The sequence below is a fragment of the Arachis hypogaea genome, chromosome 13, assembly GCF_003086295.3.
Source record: "Arachis hypogaea cultivar Tifrunner chromosome 13, arahy.Tifrunner.gnm2.J5K5, whole genome shotgun sequence".
NCBI lineage: Eukaryota > Viridiplantae > Streptophyta > Magnoliopsida > Fabales > Fabaceae > Arachis > Arachis hypogaea.
Window position 1 is genome coordinate 31,161,261 of NC_092048.1, and position 19,916 is coordinate 31,181,176.

General features: G+C 34.5%; 1 non-coding gene across 1 annotated transcript; it reads left to right on the forward strand.

Moving 5' to 3' along the window:
• Nucleotides 1-562: 562 nt before the first annotated feature.
• On the forward strand, nt 563-670 carry LOC112739114 (small nucleolar RNA R71). Its single transcript, XR_003170054.1, has one exon. It is a non-coding gene; the product is annotated as a small nucleolar RNA R71 (small nucleolar RNA).
• The last annotated feature ends 19,246 nt before the right edge of the window (nt 671-19,916 follow it).

Sequence of the window (19,916 nt, forward strand, 5' to 3'; positions counted from 1 at the left end):
AGTCTGCTCAGAATTCTCTGTCTGTTGCTGAGTGGATGATGGAAAAGGCTTGCTATTGTTAAACCTGTTTCTTCCACCATTATTAAAGCCTTGTTGAGGATTTTGTTGATCCTTCCATGAGAAATTTGGATGATTTCTCCATGAGGGATTATAGGTATTTCCATAGGGTTCCCCCATGTAATTCACCTCTGCTATTGCAGGGTTCTCAGGATCATAAGTTTCTTCTTTAGAAGATGCCTCTTGAGTACTATTGGAAGCAGCTTGCAATCCATTCAGACTCTGAAAAATCATATTGACTTGCTGAGTCAATATTTTATTCTAAGCCAATATGGCATTCAGAGTATCAATTTCAAGAATTTCTTTCCTCTGAGGCATCCCATTACTCACAGGATTCCTTTCAGAAGTGTACATGAACTGGTTATTTGCAACCATGTCAATGAGTTCCTGAGCTTCTGCAGGTGTTTTTTTTTAGGTGAATGGATCTACCTGCAGAATGGTCCAGTGACATTTTTGATAATTCAGACAGAACATCATAGAATATATCTAGGATGGTCTATTCTGAAAGCATGTCAGAAGGACACTTTTTGGTCAGTTCCTTGTATCTCTCCCAAGCTTCATAGAGGGATTCACCTTCTTTCTGTTTGAAGGTTTGAACATCCACTCTAAGCTTGCTAAGCTTTTGAGGAGGAAAGAACTTGGCTAAGAAAGCCGTGACCAGCTTATCCCAAGAGTTCAGGCTATCTTTAGGTTGAGAGTCCAACCATATTCTAGCTCTGTCTCTTACAGCAAACGGGAAAAGCATAAGCCTGTAGACTTCGGGATCAACCCCACTGGTCTTAACAGTATCATAGATTTGCAAGAATTTAGTTAAGAACTGAAAAGGATCTTCTGATGGAAGTCCATGAAACTTGCAGTTCTGTTGCATCAGAGAAACTAATTGAGGCTTTAGCTCAAAATTGTTTGCTCCAATGGCAGGGATTGAGATGCTTCTTCCATGTAAGTTGGAATTTGGTGCAGTAAAGTCACCAAACATCTTCCTTGCATTGTTATTATTTTCGGCCATGTCTCCTTCTTTTTCGAAAATTTCTGTCAGGTTTTCTCCAGAGAGTTGTGCTTTAGCTTTCCATAGCTTCCTCTTCAGAGTCCTTTCAGGTTCAGGATCAGCTTCAACAAGAATGTTCTTATCCTTGTTCCTGCTCATATGAAAATGAAAAAGAAGAGAACACAAAAGAAAATATGGAATCCTCTATGTCACACTATAGAGATTCCTTATGTGAGTATAAGAAGAGAAGAGTAGCAAAAGAAAAAGATAAGAATCCAAACACAGGGGAGAAGTGTGGGTTCGAATTCTTGAGTGAAAGATGGGTGTTAGTAGATAAATAAATAAATAGAAGGGGATGAGAGATGAGAGAATTCGAAAATTAAATAAAATAAAAATATTTTTATTTTTAATTTAAAATCAAAGTTAGAATTCAAAAATTAAAAAAAAAGAAAAATTAAATTAAATTAAATTAAAGTTTAAAATAATTAGTTAATTAAAAATTAATTTTGAAAAAGAGGGAAGGAATTTTCAAAAATTAGAGAGAGAAAAGTAGTTAGGTAGTTTTGAAAAAGATAAGAATCAAACAAAAAGATAAGATTAATTGAGAAAGATTTGAAAATCAATTTTTGAAAAGATAAGAAGTTAGAAAAGATTTTGAAATTGATTTTGAAAAAGATGTGATTGAAACTTATTTTGAAAAAGAAATTTAAAAAGATTTGATTTTGAAAATTAAAGTTGATTACTTGACTAACAAGAAACTACAAAGATATGATTCTAAAATTTAAAGATTGAACCTTTCTTACTAGGCAAGTAACAAACTTAAAATTTTTGAATCAATCACATTAATTAGCATTAATTTTGAAAATATGAAATAGAAATAAGAAAAAGATTTTGAAAATAAATTTGAAATTTTCGAAAATATGAAAGAGAAAAAAATAAAAAAGATTTAATTTTTGAAAAATATTTGAAAAAGATAGAATTTTTAAATTGAAAATTTGATTTGACTCATAAGAAACAACTAGATTTTAAAATTTTTTGAAAAAGTCAACTCAAATTTTTGAATTTTATGAGTGAAAAAAGGAAAAGATATTTTTTTTTATTTTTTTGAATTTTAATGATGAGAGAGAAAAACATCAAAAAGACTCAATGCATAAAAATTTTGGATCAAAACAAATGATGCATGCAAGAATACTATAAATGTCAAGATGAACACCAAGAACACTTTGAAAATCATGATGAACATCAAGAACTTATTTTTGAAAAATTTTCAAGAAAAGAAAACATGCAAGACACCAAACTTAGAAATTGACAATGTTTAGACACTAACAAATTGAAAATGCATATGAAAAACAAGAAAAGATGCACAACAAGAAAATGCAAAGATCAAACAAGGAAGTTCATCAAGAACAACTTGAAGATCATGAAGAATGCAATGCATGAATTTTTGAAAAATGCACAAACACCAAATTTAAAAATTGACTCTAGACTCAAACAAGAAACACCAAGTTATTTTTTATTTTTATAATTTTATTAATTTTTTTGGTTTTTTTTTCGAAAATTATTTTGCGAAAAATGAAAAAGAAGAAATTTTTTTGTATTGTTTTTTTCGAAAATAAGAAATAAAAAGCTTAGAAAAAAATAAAATTACCTACTCTGAGCAACAAGATGAACCGTCAGTTATCCAAACTCGAACAATCCCTGGCAACGGCGCCAAAAACTTGGTGTGGGAAATCGTGATCGTTCATTCCTTGGTAACGGCGCTGAAAACTTAATACGCACGTTCATAATCTTAGTTCTTTGTCACAACTTCGCACAACTAACCAGCAAGTGCACTGGGTCGTCCAAGTAATAAACCTTACGTGAGTAAGGGTCGATCCCACGGAGATTGTCGGCTTGAAGCAAGCTATGGTCACCTTGTAAATCTCAGTCAGGCGGATTCAAATGGTTATAGAGTTTTAATAATTAAAAGATAAATAAACGTGAAATAAAGATAGAGATACTTATGTAATTCATTGGTGAGAATTTCAGATAAGCGTATGGAGATGCTTTGTTCCTTCTGATTCTCTGCTTTCCTATCGCCTTCATTCAACCCTTCTTACTCCTTTTCTATGACAAGTTGTATGTAGGGCATCACCGTTGTCAATGGCTAATTCCCGTCCTCTCAGTGAAAATGGTCCAAAATGCGCTGTCACTACACGGCTAATCATCTGTCGGTTCTCGATCATACTGGAATAGGATTCAGTAATCCTTTTGCGTCTGTCACTACGCCCAGCACTCGCGAGTTTGAAGCTCGTCACAGCCATCCCTTCCCAGATCCTACTCGGAATACCACAGACAAGGTTTAGACTTTTCGGATCTCAAGAATGGCCGCCAATAATTCTAGCATGTACCACGAAGACTCTGATCGTGAATCAGGAAGCTAAGAGATATGCATTCAAGCTTGTTTACATGTAGAATGGAAGTGTTTGTCAAGCACGCGTTCATAAGTGAGAATGATGATGAGCGTCACATAATCATCATATTCATCATGTTCTTGTGTACGAATGAATATCTTAGAGAAAAAATAGGCCTGTGTTGAATAAAAAAACAATAGTACTTTGCATTAATTCATGAGGAACAGCAAAGCTCCACACCTTAATCTATGGTGTGTAGAAACTCTACCGTTGGAAATACATAAGTGAAAATAGGGTAGACATGGCCGAGTGGCCAGCCTTCCATGGAGGAATCAGAACGTAAAAGTTCAGAGATGATAAAGTAATAGTAAAAAGTTCTATTTATACTAAACTAGTTACTAGGGTTTACAGAGATAAGTAAATAATGTAGAAATCCACTTCTGGGCCCACTTGGTGTGTGCTTGGGCTGAGCATTGAAGCTTTCATGTGTAGAGGTCTTCCTTGGAGTTAAACGCCAGTTTGTAACCTGTTTCTAGCGTTTAACTCTACTTTGCAACCTGTTTCTGGCGTTTAACTCTAGAATAGGGCAGAGAGCTGGCGTTGAACGCCAGTTTGCGTCGTCTAAACTCAAGCAAAGTATAAACTATTATATATTTTTGGAAAGCCCTGGATGTCTAATTTCCAACGCAATTGAGATCGCGCCATTTGGACCCTTGTAGCTCCAGAAAATTCACTTTGAGTACAGGGAGGTCAGAATCCAACAGCATCTACAGTCCTTCTTCAACCTCTGAATCTGATTTTTGCTCAAGTCCCTCAATTTCAGCCAGAAAATACCTGAAATCACAGAAAAACACACAAACTCATAGTAAAGTCCAGAAATGTGATTCTTATTTAAAAACTAATAAAAATATATTAAAAACTAATTAAATCATACTAAAAACTATGTAAAAATAATACCAAAAAGCATATAAATTATCTGCTCATCATTAGGCTTGTAGCATAAGTTAAACACACGAAAAATTTAAGAATAGAAATATCTGGCAAAGTTTGATACAAAACCTGGTAGGGTGAGTGATTATTTAGAAAATGAGTTGATAATTGATTTATTAAGTAAACAACATGTCCAAAACCATAATTCCAAAAGGTTTTAGGCAAGTGTGCATGAAGCATAATAGTCCTAGTCACAGCAAGAATGTGTTGATATTTGCGTTCAACAACACCATTCTGCTGTGGTGTTTCAACACAGGTTCTTTGATGTACAATGTGATTAGAGTTATAAAAAGTGGGCATTAAAAACACAGGGTCATTATCTGTTCTAATTGTTTTTACTACTGCAGCAAATTGAGTTTTAGCAAAGACAATGAAATTTTTGACCAATTGTAAAGCCTATTGACGAAGCGAGATTTAATGTCGGTAAAGAATGAAAATAATCGCGTTGTAATTATAGTTTCTAAACTAACAGAAAATCCCTTCGTACAAATGTTTTGGTTGTCACAAGTAACAAACTCCTTTAAAATTGATAACCGAAGTATTTAAACATCGGGTCGTCTTCTCAAGGAACTGCAGGAAAGTATGTTCTTATTATTGGTTATGAAGATTGTAAATTGGGGTCTTTGAAAATAAGGAATGAGTAATTTAAATGGCAAATAAAATAAATAAATAACTGTAAAATAAACTCTTGGTAAGGTATAAAAAATTGGAAGTCCTATCCTAGTTATCCTTATCAATGGTGATGAGAATTGAGTCTTAATCCCACTTAGTTAACCTTTACTAAAGCAAAGGAAGGTCAAGTGACTAATTAGTTTGATCTTTAGATCCTAGCTAATTCCTAAGAAAGGATTGGGATTATTGAAGTTCAATTCAATTAGCAAAGATAACAATTATCAATCATGTTGAGTTTGATAACTCCTGAGTTACTGATTTCTTAACCAAGACCAAAAAGGGAAAAAGTAAATCTGCTGGAATAAAAATGTCTTCAGATTGGAAATAACAATAATGTAAATAAAAGAAAGCAATCATAAACTGAAATACCTCAAATAACATTAATCAAAAGAATTATTTGTAACATAGAAGAATTCATAAATTAAATTGAGAGAATAATTAAAAAGAATATTGAACCTGATGAAGAGAGATAATCCTGAAAGCAAAAGAAATCCTAATTCTAAATCCTAAAAGAGAGAGGAGAGAACCTCTCTCTAAAAACTACATCTAAATCATGAAAGTGAATAATTGGAGACTCTCTTTTGAATGGATGTATTCCCCCACTTTATAACCTCTGATCTGTGCCTTCTGGACTTGGATTTGGGCCAAAAAGGGCTTCAGAAATCGCTGGGAGCATTTTCTGTAATTTCTGGTGCGTGGCCTCTGTCACGCGTCCGCGTGGGTCATGCGGTCGCATCATTTGGAGTTTTTCTTGTCACGCATTCGCTTCGGTCAAGCGCCCGCGTCATCTGCGTTTTGCTCGTGGCGTGCGATCGCGTCATTCACACGTTCGTGTCGCTGCCTTTTCGCTCTAGGCATGCGGCCGCGTCGTCCATGCGTTCGCGTCGCTGCCAGCTTCTTCAAAAACTCCATTTTGTGCTTTCCTTCCATTTTTTGTATGTTTCCTTTCCATCCTTTAAGTCATTCCTGTCTTAGAAGATCTGAAACTACTCAACACACAAATCACGGCATCGAATGGTAATAAAAGGGTAATTAAAATAATTATTTTTAAAGCATAGGAAACATGTTTTTTCACATACATCACATAATAAGGAAGGGAAAGTAAAACCATGCAATTAACATGAATAAGTGAGTGAAGGATTGAATAAATCACTTAAATTGAGCACAAAATATATCATAAAATATGGGTTTATCAACCTCCCCATACTTAAACAATAGCATGTCCTCATGCTAAATCCAAGATAAAGAGTAAGGTAAGGTTGAAGTGGTGGAATCTCATGCAACGCAATCTATTCTAAAGGTAACTACCTAAATGAATCATGCAATTCTAATTGTTATTCACTTGTATATAACACTTACATGTAGTTAAATTAATTCACATTCTCAAGGAATCATATATGCATAGCCAAACCTTAGATAATGAATAAGCACATTTACAATTGAGATGGGAAAGAAAAATATTTTACAAACTTGCAAGACAATTAACAATTTAAGCAGAAATATATGTTGATGAGCTATTGAACCCTCACTAGATTTTGTGTTTACTCTCTAGTCACTCAGTGTTTATTGGGTTAATCACTCTATTTTTCTTTTTATCCTTACTTTCTATAACTTTGTTCTTCATCTAACCAATCAACAATTATAGAATACAGACATGCAAAAATCATGAGGTCTTTATTTAAGGTTGTAATGGGGCCAAGGTAAAGGTAAGGGTATATGTATAAGGCTAAGTGAGCTAATAAGTGAATCCTTGATTAGTCTAAGATCTCACCTAACATACATATTTTGTAATTCAAAGGTTTCTTTACCTATTTACCCAAATTTTCCCACTTTTTATGTTACATGCTCATGCATTAGTTTTAATTTTGTCCCATGTGCATTGCTTTATTTTGCATTTGGGAAATTCTTTTGTATCCCCTTTATTCAAATACTGAAAAATAATTTTTTTAATACACATGATAATTTAATTGCTTTGATTTCACATGAGCATGCTTCCCAAAATTTTATTTTGAAATATTTTTATTCTTTTTAACTTTCTACCTTTGTTTCTATCATCCATGTTCCCATAAGGTTCCTCACACTTAAACAATTACACAATTTCTATCTTAAGCTAACCAAGGATTCGACTTGGGATTTTTATTTTGTTTTTCTGCTTAAGGCTAGTAATGTGGTTATAAAACAAGAGGGGATTTAAAGGCTTAAGGGGGCTAACAAGGGTGATGTAAAAGGTAGGCTAATTTGGGATAAGTGAGCTAGAATCAAACGATGGCCTCAATCACTTTCCTCGTATGTATCTATATTCTATAATCGGACATATAGATTAAAACAAAGTAAAGAACACCAGAATAAGAAAGAAGGGTGAAACACACAGGAATAAAAATATTATGATTTGAATGTAACCATACAATTAAGCTCAAAACTCACAGGCTGTGTGTTCTCTAGCTCAAAAATCATATATCAGTTATGTATGTCATGCAAGTAAAAATTAAGAGTTCCCATTATTCTCAATGTAAATCTTAAGGTGGCTTTAAAGTTTTAGTGTTTCTCCTTGATGAAATGTTGTTAACTAACTAGCATGTAATGCTATATATACAAGGTGTGCGGATTGTTTCTGTTCTGTTCAAGCCTCTAGTTTACTTCCTTTTTGTATTTTCAATTCGAACTAAGCTATCTTATGCTAAAAAGGGTAAACTATACTAATTAATCCACATTTTCTATAACTAATAAGTTAGAATTGCAACTAAACTAAATGGCTAAAATATGAACTAAAGTGAAAAATGCAAAAATAGAGTAAAAATACATGAAAAGAGTAATGTATAAGTACTGAGAAATAAAAATAAAGATCAAAATGCAGAAAAATAACAAAATAAAATAAAAAGAGTCTATAGTGGTTCACCAAGAAAAATACGCCAGAGATGGCGACCTCCCCACACTTAAAATAAAGCATCGTCCTCGATGCTAACTCAAGCAGGGTGTGAAGGAGTGTCATCACTGGAAGGATGTGTGGCTGGAGTCTTTGTGGTGGTGGTCTGAGGATCTGCCTGCTGCAGAGGAGGTGCTGACTGGATAGGAACCTCTGGGTCTGCAGCCTGAATCTGATGCGGGGCCTCCTGCTGGGGTGCAGCCTACTCCGGGCCTACCTTCTCAGCCTCTCTCTGTGGATGGGTCTCCACCTCGTGATCATCCGTATCCTCCTCAGATGGCTCTGATGGTGTGTCAGGCTCGGAGGGGATGTCGCCGTCAGATCGGATCAGCAGCTTTAGGTGATCATAGCGTCGCTTGCTGCGACGCTCAGATCTCTCATATCGGCGCCAGTTGCGGCGCTCCATCTGGTCTAGCTGCTGAAACAGGCGGTGTACGAGGTGATAAACGGGCTCTGAGGCAGGTGGAGGTGCAGTGGTGGTAGCTGGGGTAGCTGTAGATGAAGAAGGTCCGGCGGAGGGTGCGACTGTCTCATCAGTAGCAGTGAGGAATGGAGGTCTGTAGCCCAAAGCCAGAAAGTTCCTGCTATGAGGGATAATCTTCTTACATTCTGCAGCAGGTGGCTTCTCATCAGTATCCTCCCAAGGCACGTCAGCTCGACGGCCGAGCTGGGTAATCAGATATGGGAAGGGGAGAGTGCCTTGAACGTGGACCCTGGCCATGTAGTACCAGATGAATCGTGGCAGGTACAGGTCCTTACCCTCCATCACACACCATAGGAGGGTGATCATAGCGGCCGGGAGCTCAGTCTTGTGAGTACTCGGCATAACAAAGTTGCTCAGGATCTGGTGCCAGAGCCGAGCCTCATCGTTCAAGTATATCCGCTTGATTCCCTTAGGCATGGTGGTGTTCTGACCCATGACCTAGGGGACAGTCGGGTCAAGGGCTATCCTTGCCTTAACCGCATCCCAGTCAAACCTCATGAAGCGCATGTCCTCCTCAGCCTTTTGGTAACCATCAAGCTGATCGGATTTAGGCTGAAGCTGCAGAATATCCTCAATGGCCTCTTCAGTGACCAGTATCTACTTCCCTCTTAGGTTCACTGCATCTAGGGAAGTTTTGAAGTAATTGCAGTAAAACTCTCTTACCCAAGAAGCATTGACCTTTGTCAGGTTTCTCTCCAGGAAAAACCAGCCTCTATGTTTGATCTGATCAGAGGTGTATTGCTGGAGTTCTTTCGGAATTTTCAGAATCCGCTCCAAGTACAGGTTCCTGGAGGTTGCAAACACCGGATACTTCAACTCGCATATCGGTTTGCAAACTTGATGGGGTCATTAGCAGGGAGTAGCTGGTCAGCCTTCTCCTGCGGGGTAAAGTGTTTCTCCCGCCAGGAGTCATCGTGCATGATGTCGGATGGACATAGAGGATTCTCCTCTTTTTCGTTTGCCAGTTGTTGCCTTTCCTTTTCCTTTCTTTTGGGTGTCAGACATCCTGAAAAACAGAAATCACGGATATAATAAAACAGGAAAACAAGTAGGCAAATAACAAAATAAGCACATAGTGGCAAAGGAGCAGTATAATAATGAAATGAGTTGAGTAAATGTTCATTATGAATTGTATAGGAGTTAGAAATTTGAGAAAAATTTCACAATCCAAAATGTGATATAAATAGAATTCATGTTAATTAGGAAAAATTATCATCATGCCTTGGTTAAAAGGTTAGAGAGAATAGTGAAAAACCAAGAAGAGATGTTGTGAAAGTTAGGTTGGTTAGGAATGAAAAAGAGGTTAGGAAGTTGAAATCAGTGAGTTAGTAAAAAGAAGGTTAGAGTAAGTGGTCTGATGCTCATTTTCTAAGTAACAAGAATTTACAATTAGAAGCTACAGTCAACTCACATTCAAACAAGGAAGTTGATGATGATTCATATAGATATGTAAATAGCAAAAAGTGGAATGGAATCATCCAAAATGCAATTTATTAACCAGGAAATCGAAAAGAATCAGAAAGCTTGCCCGTGCATACATGAATTGGTTTGGTAAAAGCTTAGTAAAGCAGAATTCAAATTGCCAAAACTAAAACATGAATGAAAATCAGAATAGTTTACAGAAATTTGGGCAGCATTCCGGCTAGAAGTGGATGGTCCCGGAAAATAAACAGCAAGCAGAATAGTTCATATAAATTAAAAGAAACTACAAAAAGATATAAATAATATGAACATGAAAGAGTAGTCGCAATAGCAGCATGAACAGTAAGAACAGCATATGAACAATACTTAGATCACAGCAACAGCAGAATTGCAAAAATTATAAAACAAGTAGCACGAACAGCGCAATTATCAGGCCTAAATCCACTAACCACATCCTAGGCTGCCTAACCACCTAGAATCCACTACAACATGCATATCTAACTAGCCTAATTTTGAACATAAATGGAAAAAATTCAAATAACTGCGAAAGGAAAGAAGAGTGGCGTTCGGCGGAACCTGGTAGGCGTATGAATGAAAGTGGGGCAGAGAGATGGCTGGGGGGGTGGTTGCGGTGGTGGCTGACGCGGCGGTTGAGGGGATGGCGCGGCGGTGGTGGCTGTTCGGAGGCAGGGGGTTCGGATAGGGTAATGGGGGTAGGGGTTAAGGGAGAATGATGGGAGAGGGTGAGGGTGGTGGTGGTTGGAAGCGCGGCGGTGATGGGCGCAGTGGTGGAAGAAGGGGGAGGGGTGGAAGAAGAAGAAGGAAGAACGAGGGGGAGGTGGCGTTGCGGTGGGGTCTAGGGGAGTGGTTGCGGTGCGGCGGTCGGAGGTGGTGGCTAGGAGTGATACTGGTGGTTGGGTGGTGGAGGGTTGCAGAGAAGAGAGGAAGGAGACAGGGGTTGGGGGGCGCGAATGGTTAGGGTTTCGCATGGCCGAGGGGGTTAATGAATTTGAATCCGCGCGATCGCGTGGCTGGGGTGGAGTGGGGGTTGACGCGATCGCGTGGGTGGCGCGATCGCACGGATTGGAAAAAATGGTGAATGACGCGGTCGCGTGAGGTATGCGACCGCGTCGCTGGAAATTGTGCAAAACGCACAATTCCAGCGTCGTTTTAGCGCAACTCTCTGTCTCCTTTGGGGTGTTGTGCAATCCATGCAACGCGATCGCGTCGCTCACGCTTTCGCGTGGGATGGGTGTTGTGCAAGTGATGCGATCGCGTCAAGGACGCGAACGCGTGGGTCGTTTTGTGCTAAACGCACAACGGCCGCACGATTCCAGCCCAACTTTCTGGGCGTTGGATCTTTACGCTGATCTCTAGGTCACGCGGCCGCATGAATGACACGGACGCGTGGGGAGTGTTTTTCACAACTGACGCGATCGCATGAGCGATGCGGTCGCGTCACACGCCTTCTCTTTTTTTTTAAATGCAATTATGCAGTATGCAATGATAATGAATAATATTCAAGTTCAATTTGAAAAAGGATAAAAATAAATAACACGAAGTAAAACTGAAAACGAAATGACCATACCATGGTGGGTTGTCTCCCACCTAGCACTTTTAGTTAAAGTCGTTACGTTGGACATATGGCGAGCTTCCTGTTATGGCGGCTTATGCTTAAACTCGTCCAGAAATCTCCACCAATGTTTGGAATGCCAACGGCCTCCGGGGTCCCAAACTAGGCATGTAAAGCTTCTGAGCAGCTTCAAACAGATTCTCAGGCTCCCGGGGTGACGAATGTCAGAATAGATTCCAGGATCCCAAACTTTGCTTTTAAATCCGCCTTCGTCTTGATCTATATTTTTCCATCCGGGCGGTTTAGAAATTAGATTCTCACCATGGTGACCAAACATTTTCCGAGATCCATTCGATTGATCATGATGCCAATCCGTGCACTTCAAGTTAGCTCTGAGTGCGAGTCATTTCCCTCTTACTCTTAAAGCCGCAGAGAGCTCTAAGCTGGCCATCTGTTTCAAGCAACCCATATTCGAGTGGAAAGATAAAGTTAAAGGTTAAGGATTGTACCCACTTGAAGCTTGTATTGGGTGGTAATGGCCTTGGGAGAGGTGTTTCCAGTGGTTCTGTGAGTTCTACTCCCTTGTGCTCTTCTGTAAATTTCTCCACTTCTTTGCAAAATTCTCCAAATGCATCCATGTTCTGATCAAAGTCTTCTATGTCTTCCTCATCACTTAAGTCATAAACTAGAGGTTGAGAGAAATTTACCTCCGCATCGTTTTCGTATTCACTTGGGAAAGATTCTTCGATCTCAAAGAATTCACTCGCGGATGCAAGTTCATTAGTAGGAGAACTTGACTTGAGATTATCATCATCAAGGAAACTTGCTTTTTGGATTATTCCGTCTAGTTCTTTAGAAAAGATTTGCCTTGGGGGTTGTGCACTATCCTCCTTAGCATCAATTGTAACGTCCTTGACAGAATTCTCCACAACTCTGGATTTCCATGGAAGTTCAGCGTCTCCTAAGTCTTCAACCAACTCTTCTTCTTTTATAATGACAACTTCCTCTACTTGCTCCAGTACGAAGTCATGCTCTGTCTTGTCCACTGGAGTTTCTAGTATCTCCTTCATGCTACGCTCTTCATTAGATTGTCCACATGGGGCTGTGGGAAGTCCTTGAATGTTCGAACGTCTAGAAGATAATTTAATTATTACTTGCTCCAGTTGATGAAGGGTTGTTTAAAGTTGATCTACTGTTTCCTTGAGGCGAACCTGTGATTCTGGAGGCGATAGATTTAGACGTGGTACATAGGGAAGTGGTGGTGTTTGGGAGTAATTGGATTGGAATCGAGGTAAATAAGGATCATATGGTGGTGAATGGTGAAAAGGAGCTTGTGAGTTTGGTGGTTCAAGGCTACGTTGAGAGGGTGGTCTATAAGCATAGGGTGGGACTTGTTGGTAGTTACAAGGTGGTCCACCATGTCTATCAGCTTGGTATGCATTGTAGAATGGTCTTTGTCCATGATATCTTAGAGGGTATTGTTGCCTAAAGGGTTGATCAGATCCTCTTGGCTCCATCCATCTTTGATTTCTCTGACCTTGATGCATATTCCTATTATAGCCTTCACTCCTTTCAACAATATTAGAACCAAACTCAAAGCGAGAGGGTGAGAATTCATAGTAGTAGCTAATAAAAATAAAAGAAGAAAATAAGAACAAATAAACAAGTAAAAGAGAAATATTTACAATAACCAATAATAAGGCACACGATTGTAGCTCCCCGGCAACGGCGCCATTTTGACGAAGCGAGATTTAATGTCGGTAAAGAATGAAAATAATCGCGTTGTAAGTATAGTTTCTAAACCAACAGAAAATCCCTTCGTACAAACGTTTTGGTTGTCACAAGTAACAAACCCCTTTAAAATTGATAACTGAAGTATTTAAACCCCGGGTCGTCTTCTCAAGGAACTGCAGGGAAGTATGTTCTTATTATTGGTTATGAAGATTGTAAATTGAGGTCTTTGAAAATAAGGAATGAGTAATTTAAATGGCAAATAAAATAAATAAATAACTGTAAAATAAATTCTTGGCAAGGTATAAGAAATTGGAAGTCCTATCCTAGTTATCCTTATCAATAGTGATGAGAATTGAGTCTTAATCCCACTTAGATAACCTTTACTAAAGCAAAGGAAGGTCAAGTGACTAATTAGTTTGATCTTCAGATCCTAGTTAATTCCTAAGAAAGGATTGGGATTATTAAAGTTCAATTCAATTAGCAAAGATAACAATTATCAATCATGTTGAGTTTGATAACTCCTGAGTTACTGATTTCTTAACCAAGACCAAAAAGGGAAAAAGTACATCTGCTGGAATAAAAATGTCTTCAGATTGGAAATAACAATAATGTAAATAAAAGAAAGCAATCATAAACTGAAATACCTCAAATAACATTAATCAAAAGAATTATCTGTAACATAGAAGAATTCATAAATTAAATTGAGAGAATAATTAAAAGGAATATTGAACCTGATGAAGAGAGATAATCATGAAAGCAAAAGAAATCCTAATTCTAAATCCTAAAAGAGAGAGGAGAGAACCTCTCTCTAAAAACTACATCTAAATCATGAAAAGTGAATAATTGGAGACTCTCTTTTGAATGGATGCATTCTCCCACTTCATAACCTCTGATCTGTGCCTTCTGGACTTGAATTTGGGCCAAAAAGGGCTTCAGAAATCGCTGGGAGCGTTTTCTGTAATTTCTGGTGCGTGGCCTCTATCACGCGTCCGCGTGGGTCACGCGGTTGCGTCATTTGGAGTTTTCCTTGTCACGCGTTCGCTTCGGTCAAGCGCCTGCGTCATCTGCGTTTTGCTCGTGGCGCGCGATCGCGTCATTCACGCGTTCGCGTCGCTGCCTTTTCGCTCTAGGCATGCGGCTGCGTCGTCCATGCGTTCGCGTCGCTGCCAGCTTCTTCAAAAACTCCATTTTGTGCTTTTCTTCCATTTTTGTATGTTTCCTTTTCATCCTTTAAGTCATTCCTGCCTTAGAAGATCTGAAACTACTCAACACACAAATCACAGCATCAAATGGTAATAAAAGGGTAATTAAAATAATTATTTTTAAAGCATAGGAAACATGTTTTTTCACATACATCACATAATAAGGAAGGAAAAAGTAAAACCATGCAATTAACATGAATAAGTGAGTGAAGGATTGAATAAATCACTTAAATTGAGCACAAAATATATCATAAAATATGGGTTTATCACCTATCCTTTATTCTTCGTGAATAAAATCCAAGTAAAACGAGAATTATCATCAACTATAGTAAAAAAATAACATTTGCCTGTAAAAGTGAGAATAGACATAGGCCCCCAAATATCTATATGCAAGAGTTCAAGCACTTTTTCTGTAACACTATAACTAACTAAAAAAGGGAAACATTTTTGTTTGTCAAGATGGCAAGAATGACACGGCTCAAAACTGGTACAATAAATAAATTCAAAATATTTTTGTAAGGCAACTAATCTATTATGTGATGGGTGGCTTAGTCTAGATGCCATAGATGTTGAGAGGTGCTGCTACTAGAAATTACCGTAATGTGAGGGAAAACTTGAAGATCCTTATACAGAATGTATAAACCATCAATATTACTAGCTGCACCAATCCAATTCAAAGTGTGCCGATCCTGTATCTCACAATACAAGTCAGTAAAAATCATTTTACAATGCAAAGATGCTGTAAATTTTGACACTGATATGAGTTTAAAGTTGAATGTAGGAATGAATAATGCATTTGTGAGATAAAGATGGTCAAAAAAAGTAATAGTTTCCATAATACAGCTAGTGGTTAAGGTACCATTGGGTAATTTGACAACAATTGAATCAATTTTGAAATAGTTTTTAAAATCTGTCAAGGTGTAAGATACATGATCTGTAGCACCAGTGTCTACAATCCATGATTTGTGTTTTTGAGTTGAAATATTCAAAGTTTTAATATTGGAATAAAAAATTCAAAACATGTGGCATTCTACCTTTATGAGGAGAAGGATTGGCTTTGATTGAAAACTAATCTATGTTATAAGAATGAGTCACATCTTGTTTGACGAGCAAGACTAGAATTGCTTCCCTTTGCTTAGGTGTGAATTCATCAATGTTGGTTTCACTTCTTGCCAATTGGTGAGAGAGGAAGGAGTTGGTAGAGTTAACATATTCTGGCAATAGCAACGAGCTCAGAAAATGGAAGAAGAGAAAGAGGATGGGGTTAATGGTGTTAGTGGTGGTACGATGATGAGCAGATGAGGTTGATTAAGTGGTTATTGAGGAAGGAAAAAAATGATGCGGATGATAATAAGAATAATTTAAAATTTTTATATCATTTTTTAGTATTTAAATAATTTATTGTATAAAATTTATATTTTATAAATACAAATAATAATTTTTTTTTAAATGAGTAAATGTATCAACATTTTCAATTTTTATAAATAAAAATGATAATTTATTTTTTTATTTTATATTCATTTCTCTTCTTTGTTTATTTATTTTACAACAATTTCTTATTATTTAATGAAACGTATGACACTGAGCAAAAGACAGAATATCTAGATATAAACATTGGGAAACACTTGCACATGAGGATTACACGACTAACACGAGCGTTGCTGTAAGAGTAAGAAATTGTCCGAATTAACAAATGATATTAAAAACAAATAAATAGCATATGGTCTTTTGAAACACGTTAGCATGGGTCCGGATAAGGAGGAATCTTGATTGTTGAACCAATTATATGGAGAATTTTGGTAAAAGATAAATAATACTCCTACCTAGCATTTGAAGAAGATATAGAACTACCTTTACTTTTTTGCGATGCTATGGTGTTTTTTATTTAGTCTCTAATTTTTATTTAGATTATTTTTTATAATAATTTTAAAATATTTAAAAATTTTTAATTTTTATACTTTTAAATTTATTAAAACTAATTATTTAACCTATTTTAATAATTAAATAATATATTTTAAATACCATAACAAATATCTTACTTTTTATCTAAAGTAGATATTTTTCTATGTTTGATGTACGGTTTCTCCGCATTATTATTGATCCAAATAATGACTATCATCACTCATCAGTACAGGTTAATCAATATTTTTAAATTGAATAAACTATCAATCCGAACTTGTGTATTTTTTAAATAATAATGTGATTTTTTTATTAATTTTAATTAATTTTGAATAAAATATATATAAATTTAATTAAATTTTAATATACATAAAATTTTAATTAATCCATATTATTCTTCTATTGATAAATTTTTATCGATCTATAACCTTATAACAATATGTATTATTCATATATTAATAACATTATTGATGTTTTGAGTTTGTTGAGTAGTCTTAATGTAAATACATATTGAGTATTAGTAGTCTTAATCCCACTTATCAATATGTATTATTTCATTTAGTATTAGTAGTCTACTTATAATGTATTTTAGTATAAAGATATCAAATAAAATTATTAATTTAGTTTAAAGAATTAAAAAATTAAATTTATTTGTTACTCAAAATTTTTTTATTATATATCAAATTTTGTGTTCATTAATTTTTACTTTATTATAAAAATTATCTAGATCTTATTATAAAACTAATAGTATATCATAGGAACTGTATTTTAATGTTTATATATTTAAAAATTATTTATTTAATTTTATAATAAATAATATTTTTAAATTTAAATAATTTATTAATTAATTTATACTTGTTAAACTATATATTTAATAATTTATTAAAAAATAATATTAATATAATGAATAAAAAATAATTAAAAAAGATATTATATATTTAAAGAATAAAGACAAATAAATCTTTAACTAATTTAAATTTAGAGGTAATTAGACTTTTATTCATTTTTAAATCTAATATGTCAGTGTTAACCTAATATGTCAATATTTTTTGTTTAGAGTTGATGGAAAAAGACCTATAAAAATCGCATTATGTTACAAAAATAGAGGACAAAAATTAAAATAAATTATTTTTATCTTAAAAAATTGCGTTGTTATTCTAAAAAATGAACAAAAACTAAATTAATAGTTCACTCTTCTCAAATTCAAATCGTTTTACAGGTTTTTGTAAGTTAGTAAGTTACCACGCAAAGATGTCACTTCCAACTATTTTGGATGAGCACAATAACAACCACAATAGTACGAAAGAAAGACAGATAAACCAAACATTTAAAAAAAAATGTAAATTGAACATTCAACAATAACAAGAATAAATTATATTTTTTATTTTTAATATTTATAATTTTTTAAAAGAAATATTTTTAATATTTTAATTATATTTAATTTTATTTTTAATATTTTAATTTATATTAAAATTATCCTTAAATATTAATTTTGTGTAAAATATTAAAAATAAAATTAAAAATTTTTAAAAATAATTTTGACACAAATAAAAAATATTATAAATAAAATTAAATAAATTAAGAATATTAAAAATATTTAAAAAAATGCAAACGATAAGAATATAAACATATATTTTATCCTAATAATAATAATAGGTCGAATTGAACATTTAATAATAATAATAATAATAATAATAATAATAGCAGTAGTAGTAGTAAACATGCACCTTATCAAAGGCAGAATAATAATAATAATAATAATAATAATAGCAGTAGTAGTGGTAGTAAACATGCACCTTATCAAAGGCATCTATTTGATGCGACTTCTTCCGTGTGCGAGATAATAAATTAAAGTTGTCAGTTGTCACTAATATTTTAATGGTAGAAAATTCAAGTTATTAATCCTCCTCCTCTCCTATAAGCTAAGGCAGGTGATGACCATATTACTTTTCAACAAGACTCAGATGGCATGACTATTTTATCCTTTATTGGTTGGTAATTTGGAGAGTTAAACCCAAAAGGGTCTCTTGAGATTAGTGTCGTGTACTAAAATTGTTTCTAAAATTTTAATTGTACTAATTATGTTTTTGAGATTGAAAAAAAATATACCATATTAGTCTTTGACTCATTTTTTATTAACAGCGTGATGACATGGCATGATGATGTGAACTGTAAGTGACACGTGTCACTTCATAATTTGGCCACGTGTAATAGTATGATGATGTGGTGACTAGTGATGACACGTGGCATGCTGACGTGGATGATTGTGTCACGTGTCACAATATTATTTGGCCACGTGTCCTTTGTGCCACCTGTCACAACAGTATTCGTTCACGTGTCATCCATTATGTCATCGTTGTAGATGCACCAAATTAGTCCCTCACTTTGCATTAAGTGACTCATTTTAGTCCCTAAAATTAAATGTCGTGCACCAAACTATTCCATTCACCAATTTTTTTATTTTTTTTAAATTTAAAATTTTTAATATATTGAATACACTAATTTTTATTCTATTTTTTCATATATCGTTTAAATACAAGTGTTTTCATAAAATTTTTAAGATTTTAGTTTTAATTATATAATTTTTTAAATAATTTAACATTGTTAAATTTTGTAATATATAAGTATGTTATTATAAAAAAAATAATTATATGATTGACTAGACACATTTTTTCATAAAAAACATGTGTTTTTAACAAGAAATTAATAATTAAAATAAACATTTTTTTTCTTATGAAATATACATTTTCATTATGTCTAAATGAGTTAGATTGAAAGCATTTCAAGTACCCTCACTACCATCTTCGACCACTGCAATCTAGACGAAAGAGGTCGATGATGGTAATGAGAGAAATTTGAAATGTCTTCACGTCAACTCCAAGAAGGCGGTTAGGGGTATCCGCAAAAAATTTTTTTTTTATAAAAGCACTGAAAGATGTCAGAAATTAGGGGAGAAGCTTCTCATATTGCAAGGGAGGCAGTGGCCCCCCCAAAAAAAATTTTTGTTTACAAGAATAATAAAAAATTAAAGAGTGGCCCCTAAAAAAAATTAGGCCTCCCCCTTTAAAAAATATATGCTGTGCATAATTCTACTCAAAAAATGGTTTAGAAAGTAGTGTATTATTTGGGCTATGAATAGTAGTCATATACTTAATTAAAAAAAAGTCTAAATCCATATTAAAAGTGAAGAATCTGAAAAGGCAATAATAAAAAGTCAACAAATAACTTTTTTCATTCTTCCATCTTCTTTCAATTAGAAAACAAAACATCACTCCATATTTTCATTATCATTACAACTTAGAAGAAAGCAAGTTGTCTTTGATCTTCCATTATCATCTTTCATTCTTCTTTCTTTTGTAAGTTATTTATTTTATTTGTTTTTATGAATAATTTATATATTTATTTATTTATTTATTTATCTAGTTTATAATATTGTAATAATAATTTAGGTTTTTGAATCATGTAATTATAATGTTATCCTTGTATTGTTTTTAATTTTTTTTCTCATTATTAATTGTTTGTGATAGTGATATTATTGATTTGCAAAAAATAAAATATATTGAGTTTAGTTAAGTTACATAA